This window comes from Cervus canadensis, chromosome 3 (genome assembly GCF_019320065.1).
Source record: "Cervus canadensis isolate Bull #8, Minnesota chromosome 3, ASM1932006v1, whole genome shotgun sequence".
Lineage (NCBI taxonomy): Eukaryota > Metazoa > Chordata > Mammalia > Artiodactyla > Cervidae > Cervus > Cervus canadensis.
The window spans coordinates 70,090,895-70,104,213 of NC_057388.1; positions in this window are offsets into that span (position 1 = coordinate 70,090,895).

Below are 13,319 nucleotides of genomic sequence, written 5' to 3' on the forward strand. Positions count from 1 at the left end.
AAAATGACTCTATTCTCTCCTGCTCTACAAATTTTTCACTAGAGCATTTCATTACATTTTTTGGCCTTCCAACCCCTATAGACTATAGGGACATGGATGAGGAGGAAATAGGTGCAAGGATCAGTAGATAACAAGGGCTTCTGAGGTGGCGTAGTGGTAAAGAATCCACTGGGCAATGCAGGAGATGCAGGAGATGTGGGTTTGATCCCTGGATAGGGAAGATCCCCTGGAGAAGGAAAAGTAACCAACTCCTGTGTTCTTGCCTGAAAAATTTCACAGACAGAGGAGCCTGGCAGGCTACAGCCCATGGGGTTTCAAAGAGCCAAACATAACTGAGCAACTGAGCTCACATCAGTAAATAATATTAGGAATCGTACCCTCTGTCAAGCCCTTCTTTGGACCTTCCATCCCTAAAAGTCTTGGGTGATCATTTCCTCCACCATATTCCCTCTGTTCTTTACTAAGCATACTATTCTATTATCTTAGTGGTCTTACCATATTTCAAAATTTGTGGACACACATATAGTTCATATATTATAAATACCCAATCATTATTTTACTCATCTTTTTAAAATCCCTAGTGCCTAGCATAATCTCTGACACATAATATCTCCATATTTTATTTCAAATATTATTAAGTACCACTTTAATTTACAAAAAATATTAACTTAGGAAAGTGAGATTTTCAGTTTCAAGATTTTCAGTTTCAATCTCCTCTTCAATAGATTCAAAAAATACAGAGTTGGAAAACGGTGACATTGAACACTCTTGAGATTTCAGCAAATTCTCTTTTCCATAGAAGAATAATATCTTAGGATGTTATTCAATTAAAATGCAAATTTGAGGATTCTTTGGTTCTAGTAGATATTCTACTCATTGTACTCTCCAGTGATCAATTTGCTCTTCCCAACAGAGGATAGAAAATCAGGCATTTTATTGCACTTATTTAAATTATATTTCATTTATGTATTGGATTAAACAACCTCTGGGCATGCTTATAAGCCTCACAAGTAAAAACACAGTGAGCAATTTGAATTTATGTTCTAATATAGATTAAGTATCAAAAGAATATTCAAATAAGATTCAGAATATATTTTTATATTCCACTCACAATAATTTCTTTATTAGAGTGTGGAGAGTAAGGAAGAATGTCTGTGTCTAGCTTCTTATATCTCTGGAGTAGGACAGATCAACTTCTACAACATGCCTAAGTACAGTCCAGTGATTCTTAACAACCAAATCACAGCTTAAACAAAAAATTCCTAGAGACATACGATACTCCTCTGGTTCCATACAAATACCCAGATGTCCACTGGAGGTGGATTAAGGGGGAAGCTAAGATGTAATAAAACTAGCAACACCTTTTTAAGTACTAAGCTAGAAATGTTTTGTGTAAAATTATGTCACATACTAACAGAACATTAAATGGCCAAAGATGAATTTACCTTTTAGTTTCACTTAAATTCAGTAATAAGAATCAAAAGTAAAATGAGACTACTCTAGAGAAAAATTAAGAGCAGACAGTGTAGTTATCAGTAGAGAAATAAACTGCAGAGGCTATAACTTTCACCATTGGCTCTCAGGTAATTTTAAGTGCTTCCCCTGACCTTTACCAATGAAGAAAATGAGGTTCTGAGAGCTTGTGCGGAGAATATCAAAGAAGCAGAATTCATCAGTGTTATGATCTAAATGTTTGTGTCCTCCCAAAATTCATTTATTGAAACCTTAACCCCCGCTGTAGCTGAATTTGGAGACAGGACCTCTATGAAAGTAGTTAAGGTTAAAGGAGGTCATGGGGGCACTGGTTCTGGCGAAGGCGGAAGTTGATTTGATTGGATTAGTGTCCTTATACCAAGAGACACCAGAGAGCTCCATCTCTGTCTTCCTGCACCACAGAGCAGCCGTATGAGGACGTGCTGAGAAGGCAGCCATCTGCAAGCCAGAAAGACAGCCCTCTTCAAAACCAACTAAGCAGGCACCATGATCGCAGACTTCCAGCCTCCAGAACTGTGACAGAACATACTTCTGTTGTTTACAACGGCCAGTTTGCAATATTCTGTTATGCAGCTTAGCAGACTAATACAATCGGCAAGCCAACCAAGATCCTTCTCCACTCCTGCTCTCATCTATACACAGGCACCAGGCAGTCACCAAAAAGCTGAAGGCCGAGGAAACAGCACAGGAAAAGCAGGCGCCAAGCACTGCAATTCTTACGCACTGCCGTTGAGGAAAGTGCCAAACAGGTACTTCGTTCCTCTGACATGTCTCACTGAAGGCTACTCATGATATAGATATTTAGATAAAATAACACAGACAAAATTAATGTTATACTGATTACACGTGCATGAGAATGTTGCAGCAAGACAACCACAGTGTGATTTAGTCACCCAGGAAAACCCAGGCCAGAAGTCTGTGCTCAGAGCCTTGGATGACAGACATAGAAATGGGACTCTAGGTTCATGAGAACACAAACCCCACTACATATTACTGTGGTATTTTCTGTATGTAATGTGTTTAAAATTGTTCTAAATCTTGGCATTGGAGTTGATAAGAAGAAGCAATATCTTCCAAGTCTTTTAATTATAAACTAAATCTAGGAAGTGGAAATATTCTCACCATTAATCAAATTAATACTTAAAGGTAATGGATCCATCATTTTCTGAAAAAAAAAAATAATTTTGTGTAACTAGTAAAGGCTATATCCCACTTAAATTGGTTTCCTCACCCTGTCTACCTTCTGTCAAATTTTTGACCACTTATAAGGACTGCTCTCTGATCTAAGCTATGATCTAAAGTTAAAAACTCTAAATTCAGAAACACCTTTAAAATAAATACCTTAAAATACCTTTAAATGATTGTTGGCATTGTGCTAATTATAAAGCTCTTATCTCTCAGCTCCAGATCTAACATAACACAAGCTTATGCTTTGACCCACATGATGCAGAACACTGGGGTCATCTCTACAGAACACAGGTCACACAACCAAACATGATTTCAAACTAAAGGATTTCAAATCTTTCATTTGTACTTCTCAAACATGGTGGAAAAGAAAAGGATATAGCAACATCGTTTCCATCACCATTTTCCTTTTCTATTGCTGCTCTCACATAATGATTGTGCTCCAACCTAGTCCTGCCCCACAACAACAAAAACTTCTTCCAGAAGCTTCTCACCAGTTTCACTTTTCTAATTCTCCCGCACAAAACCTCAAATATTGACGGTCCGACATAACCCACTTTGGAAATCCTAGGAGGGGAAGAAATGGAGCAAATCAAGTCAGAATATATTTGAAGTGAATGGCAAGGAGAAATTCAAGTAAATTATACCAGATGACTTACAGCTTTCTCTTCTTGTTAACCCTGTGGAGGGTGCATGGTGCTAAAGCTCTTTGCCTCTGTAGGTTGAGGGCTCCAAATGCAGCTATCTCTCATAGTAGTGATATCCTCTCTGCAGAAGCAACATTTGTCTAGCACTAATAAGACAGAATGGGGATTCTGAACTTATTTTTGCCAAGAAAGTTACATCTATTTAGAGTGGTAGCTTTCATTTGTGTGTCTCCATGACACCTCCAGGTACCACTGTAACATCTTCTGCCATCTTCCCCAGCAGTAAATCACGGAAGATATTGCTGTTTACTCACTTCTCACTCAGCATGGTGTCAGTCATATTCACTCACATTCACAGACTTAAGTATCAGGAGACAGAGTTATAGTTCATTTTTTGTCAACAAATTCATGATAATTTATGGGAAGCAGTATTGGTGCTCAGCTTCACAAAGACTAAAAAAGGAAAAAAATGCCTCTTCCACCTTTCACTAAATCACATATGAAGTGCCTAAAATATATACAAAATGCGAAACAGAGTACACGTACCTTAAGTAGTCACTGTTTTTTTGTTTGAAATATAAGGCAAAACTATATGGAACATAAAGAATGGTAGAAAGAATAAAATTCATAACGGTTGAGGCAAAATAAGCAATATCATTCCCAAGAGAAATGAACATGTCAAATAACCAAGGAAGATGGGAGAGAAACTATTACAGCAAGAAAAGAAGAGAAAGAGCTGAAACTAAAATGTTGAATGCCAAGACACCTAGGAATAATGAAGAGGAAAAGGGTCTAGTGTTAATAAATCCCAGCTAGCACTGCCAGACTGGGAGGTTTAACAGTCTTTTGTCATTTTACTTTTAACCTTTTATTGAATTACCCATAGAAAGTTCTTATCCCAAAACAGATAAATAACTTTTACACAAATCAAACCCATGACAGTTTAAGCCACCATCCCCAAATTCTGAAAATCTCTCCATTTAAGAAAGAAAAACACAATGCATCACAACTGCTTCTGATAATCTCAAATGATGGATCATTTTTATTTTACTTTACTTTGTTTTGTTTTCACGTCAAGGCGTCGAACCAAAAATTAATCATAGGACCTTGCCAGGTATATTTTAATTCTCTCTGAAAGGATGAAACAGCCAACCCATAATAAGGCTTGGTCAAGGCGAAGTATAGCTACAATTGCTATGGCATAGTTGGGAAAGCCACCTCAATCCTTATCACTGCTCACAGACAGCAATAAAATTCAAAAACACCGCTATCTGAGTAATAGCTAGTCAGCGCATCACTCTTTACTGCAGAAAGTTGTCCTTCATCAGTGTTAATTCCAAATCAATTGGTTAGGACGCAGCCCCAGTTATAACCGCCCTTTTGCTTTCTGCTTCAATGTGTTAAAAAACATTCTTCAGTGTGTTACACACTATTTGCTTGTCTGCTCCTCCACCTCAATTTACAGGATAGAATTGTAAAAATCAGCTGGAAACCTCAACTTATACACAACTACTTGGAAATCATTTCTTTGATGCTGATGTAGTATCAGCGAAAACAATGGTTTTAAAAATAAAAACCTACTGCTCACTTTGGTGGGGAAAAAAGAAATACTCTCACGAGCTATGTTCAAGTACAATAGAAAGGTGGAATTATTGAAATTCTTTTGTAGATAACCTGAGAGCTAGACAAACCTAGACAGCACATTAAAAAGCAGAACATTACTTTGCCAACAAAGGTCCGTATAATCAAAGCTATGGCTTTTCCAGTAGTCATGTATGGATGTGAGTGTTGGACCACAAAGAAATCTGAGAGCCTCAGAACTGATGCTTTGAACTGTGGTGTTGGAGAAGACTCTTGAGAATCCCCTGGACTACAAGGAGATCAAACCAGTCAATCCTTAAGGAAACCAACCCTGAATATTCCTTGGAAGGACTAATGCTGAAGCTGAAGCTTCAATACTTTGGCCACCTGATGCAAAGAACTGACTCATTAGAAAAGTCAGTTCTTTCCCAATGCTGGGAAAGATTGAAGACAGGAGGAGAAGTTGACAACAGAGGATGAGATGGTTGGATGGTATCGTCAACTCGATGGACATGAGTTTGAGCAAACTCCGGGAGATGGTGAAGGACAGGGAAGCCTAGCATGCTGCAGTCCATGGGGTTGCCAAGAGTCAGATATGACTGAGCAACTGAATTGAACTGAACTAAACCGACAGAAGAATATTTATAAATCAGGCCTTAGAAAAGTGCTAATAACCCCATCACTCTCTCACAGTACATGAGTATGAAACCTAACTTTTCAAAGGAAAAATATAAGTACTGAGAGGTTATTAATGCCAAAGAGATGCAACATTCATACTTAAGAATTTCACTAACCAAAGGCAAATCCAAGACTTGAAATCCATTCCTGTCAATAATCATCAATGAGTTAAGAAGTCATCACTAAGTTCTAGACACATGTCAGAGGTGCACCACAAAGGGATATCAATTGTCAAATTGCCACTCTCCCTAAATCCCTCCCTCACCTCCTACTGCAGCCTAGGCCACAACTTGAGGGTCCTGTAGGCTAGTATCACCATTATATTCTTAGGATTAATTATGAGTCAGCAAAATTTAAGTAGGAAATTCCTGCAGATTGATATCATTGAAGAACATTATTCCACTTGGGTTAAAAGTAGAAAACAAACCAAAAAAGTAGAAAACATGCTTTTATTCATTCTGTGTGACATCAAACAAAAAACAGAACAATACTGAGTCCAAGAAACTCTACGGTTAGGAAGGGGAAACACTGCAATTGCTCAATTGCTCCTTCTCTTAACATATTCTGTCTCTGAGATGTAATCATGTCCAAATTCTCAACCCTCTATTCTATTTTCTGTACAAAAATATGACCCATGATTTTACATACCCCATAATAACCACACAATGACATAGTTTACTGGGGACATTTTCTCCCTATAGAGGTTCTTGCTTGTTGTATTTATCTTTTAATCCTGTTGGAGTCTTTTCATGTAGTTCAGTAAAATTCAACTCTGTTGTCAGAGGAAATTTAAGAAATATGTTAAGAGAATAAGCAATTGAGCAAAATACCATGGCTAGCAAATTCTGAACACAGAACCAGGAAAAGGGGCAATAGAAAATCAACATCAGGTTGGCCCACAGACAATCAGGATGATAGGGAGGGATGGCAAACAAGAAAAGTGGGGACTGGCTTTTGTGGAGCCAGCAAATCATGACTGAGAAAAATACAGTATTGTTTCATAATATCCGAGAACAACCACTGCAAGTCAAGCTGGATATTCAGATAGAACAATCAAACAATTTGCTCAAGGACGAGAAAAAGAGGGTTAATTATATTGTGGGTAAAGCAGTAGCAGCAATTTATTTATCTGATCTTTGAATCTATGTGATTTGTGCATACACATAGTTCTGCTGGTTAAGGTATTCCTTTCAAACCTGTTATAACTGCTTTGGTTTTGCAAATAAATACATTGCTTTGACTAGCAGTATTAAATGAGGTTGGTTTCTTTATTTTCTGTCTTATAAGTTCAGTAAATGTATTTCTCACTCAGTTAAAAAAAATTATGGCAGGACCTCAGATGGAAAGGCAAGCTGGTGCAGGTTGTGGGGTAAAGCACCGTAACTGAGAGCATCATACACCAAGGCAAGCACCAAAGCAGGAAAGAAGTGGAGGGAAGGCAGGGAGGATTAGGTAGATGGAGATAGCAGTATCTCTGTAGTCACAGTTTTCCTTCACAAAGCCTTCAAATGCCCATTATGTCCATTCTGCAAACATAATCTCTCAGTAAATCCAAATCAGACAGCTTTCTTCCAGCACTGGAACAGATTATGGTTTCTTCCATTGAGCCCCAGATTAAGGTCCTGGACTGCAGTAAGGGGTGATGTTATACAGAAACATCTATGCAACGCACACTCAGCTCATCTAGATGCTCACACTTTGGAAGCTAAACCTGAATGATGGAGCAGCAGAAATACACCCTCCACTTCATTCTCATCATCAGTGTCATCTTCCCATAAAGGTGAGGAGGATTTTTCTTAAATTTTCTCTGACAACAGAGTTGAATTTTACTGAACTACATGAAAAGACTCCAATGGGATTAAAAGATAAATGCAACAAGCAAGAACCTCTATAGGGAGAAAATGTCCCCAATAAACTATGTCATTGTGTGGTTATTACGGGGTATGTAAAATCATGGGTCATATTTTTGTACAGAAGATAGAATAGAGGGTTGAGAATTTGGACGTGATTACATCTCAGAGACAGAATATGTTAACAGAATGAGTTTTAGAGCTAAATTGACTTAAGGTTAAATAGCAGATCTCAGACTCCCTCTATTCCATGAGTGATTTTAGGCAAGTTACATAATTTCCTTGTTCTTCACTTACCTTATCTGTGCCAATGAAATAATGGGGGTGGGGGGTGGGCAGGGGGATACAGATCAGTAACACATTAAAAAATACACAAAATATATACCATAGCTTAATGCCTGAAATGTATCAACTATTGTTTTCCACATTACTCTCCCCTCAGCTCCTATTCCAGGGCTGTTCTTTCTTTACTGAAATTTTAGAGAATGTCATTTTAATTTCCTAATGCTTCCTATAATGTTTGCAATGGCTTGGGGTTTATGTAAAATTTATGAAATCTTGTTATACTTTCAAATCTTTTTATATCAAAAATTTTAATTAATTTTCTTCAAAAACTTCTCAAAACCTCTTAGCTATTAACTATAAAGCAAATAAAAGTGGGAGAGAACAAAGCAATTCAATAAAAATTGGATTTACTTTTTAAAAAGAAAGGTTTTAATCTTCTTAATTGGCCCTTTGATGTAGATAATTTCCAAGAGTGGGACATTTTACAGACTAAAAAGATCATGTTAAAATCTTTCCTTAGAGTAATCAAGATTTGGTGATCCTTTAGAACAGAAATCATTAAAAACAGCAAAGAGAAAGGAGTTATTAGATGTGCAAGATCAAGGTCTCCAACATATTAAAATTAGCAATGAAGGACTATAAATTCTAGGAAATGGAAGATAACATTTTCACTGCACATTTCTTTGGACGATAAAGAGCACTGAATCAATATATCATTGAAGAGATTATTATTTTGTACAAACTGAAGGTTGGTGCAGGTCATTCTCACAAAAGCAAACAGAACTTGTTAATTTAATCCAACAGACTTGGCAGTGAAACCAAACAGGAATTTAATCAGCTGGAGAAGGTGGTAAGCATCTCTGAAAATTGAATGATCGCTGTGCAAACAGTAAATATCATTATGGAAGGGCAAGGAAAGAAAAAGAGTGCTTTTCTCATGACTTTCATTGAGTTCATCAAACATAATAAATGATTCCCAATAAACCATTTCCAGGACTGCAACAATGACTTAATGTCACTTGTACCAGAAAGTTAAAATTTATAGTTTTCCAATCTCTCACGTTTCTTAAATACTTTCTTTAAGCTGCAAGGTTATAAAATGAAGGATTAAGTGTCTTATATTCCAAGACAGCAGCTGACTTCTCAGTTTCTCAACTCAACATTATCTGACAGCACTCTGACGCCAAAGTGAAGGCTTTTTATTATGAGACTAACACAGAGACAAGGCTGATGTAACATTAGTTGAACAATCATTGCTTTAAACATCTTCAAAATTAAGAGCATTTTTAAAGGCTATATATTGTTGCCAAAGCATAAATAAAACTTACTTACTGCCTCCCTTGCACTTAAATGAAATTGCCATCATTTTATTCAGAATCTTTCCCACTTCCTGTTATCACAGAGTTTTCACTGTGCCTTGTCCTTTCTTTCTTTCTCATTTCAGCCTCTACTCTATTTGCAGGTTTTCCTCATTTCTAATCTCTTTGAAACCCTGTTTTGAAAGCATAATCTTTTAGAAGTCTCATGCTGAGGGCGTGTAAGTGTACACTATATCCAAAATAAAAAGACTTCCTCAGTGGCAACTTTTTCTCTCCAGCTATGAAAACATAGTGTTCTCATCAAACAAGTAAATTTATTACCAAAAGGAACCTCAATAAACAAATGTCAATTGGTGTTTCCCAAGAGTCACTAACAAAAATACATCGTGTGATAAAGTGCCAAAAAAGACATTTCAAAGTCTCATGGAAGATAATTTTAATGTCCAATTATTGAAAGTAAGTGAAAAACTTATTGGAAACTCTAGAAAACGGTTGTCTAGCTTCACGGAAAACTAGACCAAGAGATAATGAGCTAATGAAGAACTGTATTATGTTAAGCTACTGAGAAGAATGAGAATGATTGGGAAAATCAGAAACGACTATTTCAAAAGCATGTAGACAGAGACTAGATAGAAAATCTTAGCTTTAAGAGAAATGGAGTGATACTTTTTCATAACTTTATTTAAAAACAGACAGATACACGTTCATTTGTTTCTAGTCCAGTTTTAATACTATCTTGAATCATTTCTCTCCCTCCATATTTCATCTCCCAAAGGAACAGAATATACTCTTTTATGTGTATATACTTGCACCATCTTCTCTTATTATTTATACAGTGGATGTCATTTATACAGTGGCAGACTGTATAAATCATAATAAATGTATAATATGATAAATCATAATAGTAATACCATACCATTGCATGACAAAATAATACAATAACTTGAAAGTTAGAAACTGTGCCTAGGGAACTAATTGATCTGGAAGAAGAGATGGCTAGTCATTATGTTGAAAGTTAGAATATTGAGTGTTTCTAACAACATATGACAAAGTCAAAGGGGAGAAAAGAATATAAAAGGGAACGTACCATTTGCAAGCAGAATTTAAAGAAAGTTACAGGATTAGAAAACAAACCTATCCAGTGAGCAAGATTCCAAAATTAAGAAAAGGCTTCAAGCAAAGATCAAATCAAAGCTTTGGGTATTTGACCTCAGGAAGGTGGAACCTTGTAAGATTCTCTCAGACAGATAAAGAACTTCTAACAACATTAAGGGCACTACCATACAACATACTGTTCAGTTCAGTTCACTCAGTCGTGTCTGGCTCTTTGTGACCCCATGGACTGCAGCACGCCAGGCTTCCCTGCCCATCACCAACTCCAGGACCTTACTCAAACTCATGTCCATCGAGTTGGTGATGCCTTCCAACCATCTCATCCTCCGTCATCCCCTTCTCCTCCTGCATTCAATCTTTGCCAGCATCAGGGTCTTTTCCAAGGAGTGGGTTCTTCGCATCAAGTGGCCAAAGTATTGGAGTTTCAGCTTCAGCATCAGTCCTTCCAATGAATATTCAGGACTGATTTCCTTTAGAATGGACTGGCTAGATCTCCTTTCAGTCCAAGGGACTCTCAAGAGTCTTCTCCAATACCACAGTTGAAAAGCATCAATTCTTTGGTGCTCAGCTTTCTTTATAGTCCAACTCTCACATCTATACATGACTACTGGAAAAACCATAGCTTTGACTAGACAGACCTTTGCTGGCAAAGTAATATCTCTGCTTTTTAATATGCTGTCTCAGTTCAGTCACTCAGTCATAGTCGACTCTTTGTGATCCCATGAACCGCAGCATGCCAGGTCTCCCTGTCCATCACCAACTCCCGGAGTTCATCCAAACTCATGTCCATTGAATTGGTGATGCCATCCAACCATCTCATCCTCTGTCATCCCCTTCTCCTACTGCCCTCAATCTTTCCCAGCATCAGGGTCTTTTCAAATGAGTCAGCTCTTCGCATCAGGTGGCCAAAGTATTGGAGTTTCAGCTTCAATATCAGTCCTTCCAGTGAATATGCTGTCTAGGTTGGTCATAACTTTTCTTCCAAGGAGCAAGGGTCTTTTAATTTCATGGCTGCAACATACTGATGCACAGAAATGGTAGTGGTGGTGGTGGTTTAGTTGCTAAGTCATGTCCGACTCTTACAACCCCATGGACTGTAGCCTGCCAGGCTCCTCTATCCATGGGATTCTTCAGGCAAGAATACTGGAGTGGGCTACCATTTCCTCCTCTATGCACAGAAACACAGGTCTGAAAAAAAAATTACAGTTTGACTTTGGGGGTGTGTGGTAAACCCCGATAAGATTTGCAGAAAATACACAGTCATTGACACAGCTATACCAGTAAAAGTGTCCCCTGTTTGTATTAAAAAGGACTAAGTAATTTAAATGAAAAAACAGATTAGTGGGCTTCTAGTTTTACATTGGCAAGCAGCAGATGGAGAAAATAACTCAGCTACAAAGACAGACTATTTTTTGCTAAAAAAAAAAAAAAGGAAAGATCTCATAGGATTGAACCAAGAGTTGAGAACAATGGACAAGGAATCAATTCACTGGGGTTAAGAGTCTCTCATCAGGAAACATTCTTGGCTCCAAGAATGGAGAAACCTGGCAACATGTACCTAGATTTCAGAATTTCATGGGCAGATGACTGCTGTGTATGTCTACCCCTTTTTGAATGTAAAAGTCTACTTATCTTTGTCCAATTTTACCACTGCATGTTGTGTTAAAATATTTAGCCTCTTATTTCACAGGTTTCTGGATCAAGAAGAGTCATAACCAAGGAGTTGCACTAAACAAACCTCATCCATGTCTGGACTTGTTTTAGATGATCAAATCCTGGACTTCAAGGATGAAATAAATGTAAAGTTACATATGAATTATTGTTCCCAGAGGGTAGCTTATGGCTATTGTTCAGTTTCTGGTCAGTTCAGTCGCTCAGTCATGTCCGACTCTTTGTGACCCCATGGACTGCAGCACTCCAGGCTTCCTTGTCCATCACCAACTCCCAGAGCTTGCTCAAACTCAAGTCCATTGACTCGGTGATGCCATCCAACCATCTCATCCTCCATCATCTCCCTCTCTTCCCGCTTTCAACCTTCCCCAGCATCAGGGTCTTTTCCAGTGAATTGCTTCTTTGCATCAGGTGGCCAAAGTATTGGCACTTCAGCTTCAGTCCTTTCAATGAATATTCAGGACTGATTTCCTTTAGGATTGACTGGTTTGATCTCCTTGCAGTCCAAGGGACTCTCAAGAGTCTTCTCCAGCACCATAGTTCAAAAGCATCAATTATTTGGCACTCACCTTTCTTTATGGTCCAACACACACATCCATGTGTGACTACTGGAAAAACCATAGCTTTGACTATCTGAACCTTTGTCAGTAAAGTAATGTCTCTGCTTTTTAATATGCTGTCAAGATTTGTCATAGCTTTTCTTCCAAGGAGCAAGCATCTTTTAAATTCATAGCTGCAGTCACCATCTGCAGTGACTTTGGAGCCAAAAAAAATTAAGTCTGCCACTGTTTCCACTGTTTCCCCATCTATTTTCCATGAAGTGATGGGACCAGATGCCATGATCTTAGTTTTTTGACTGTTAAGTTTTAAGCCAGCTTTTTCACTCTTCTCTTTCACTTTCATCAAGAGACTCTTTAGTTCCTCTAAACTTTCTCCCATAAGGGTGGTGTCATCTGCATATCTGAGGTTATTGATATTTCTCCCAGCGATCTTGATTCCAGCTTGTGCTTCATCCAGCCTGGCATTTCACATGATATACTCTGAATATAAGTTAAATAAGAAGGTGACAATATACAGCCTTAACATGCTCCTTTCCCAATTTGGAACCAGTCCATTGTTCCATGTCTGGTTCAAACTGTTGCTTCTTGACCTATATACAGATTTCTCAGGAGGCAGGTACGGTGGTCTGGTATTCCCATCTCTTTAAGAATTTTCCACAGTTTGTTATGACCCACACTGTTAAAGGCTTTGGCATAGTCAATAAAGTAGATGTTTTTCTGGAACTCTCTTTCTTTTCCTATGATCCAATGGATGTTGGCAATTTGATCTCTGGTTCCTCTGCCTTTTTTAAAACCAGCTTGAACATCTGGAAGTTCAGAGTTCACGTACCATTGAAGCCTAGCTTGGAGAATTTTGAGCATTACTTTACCAGCATGTGAGATGAGTATAACACTGTGGAGTCGTTTTTACAAACTTTGGCATTGCCTTTCTTTGGA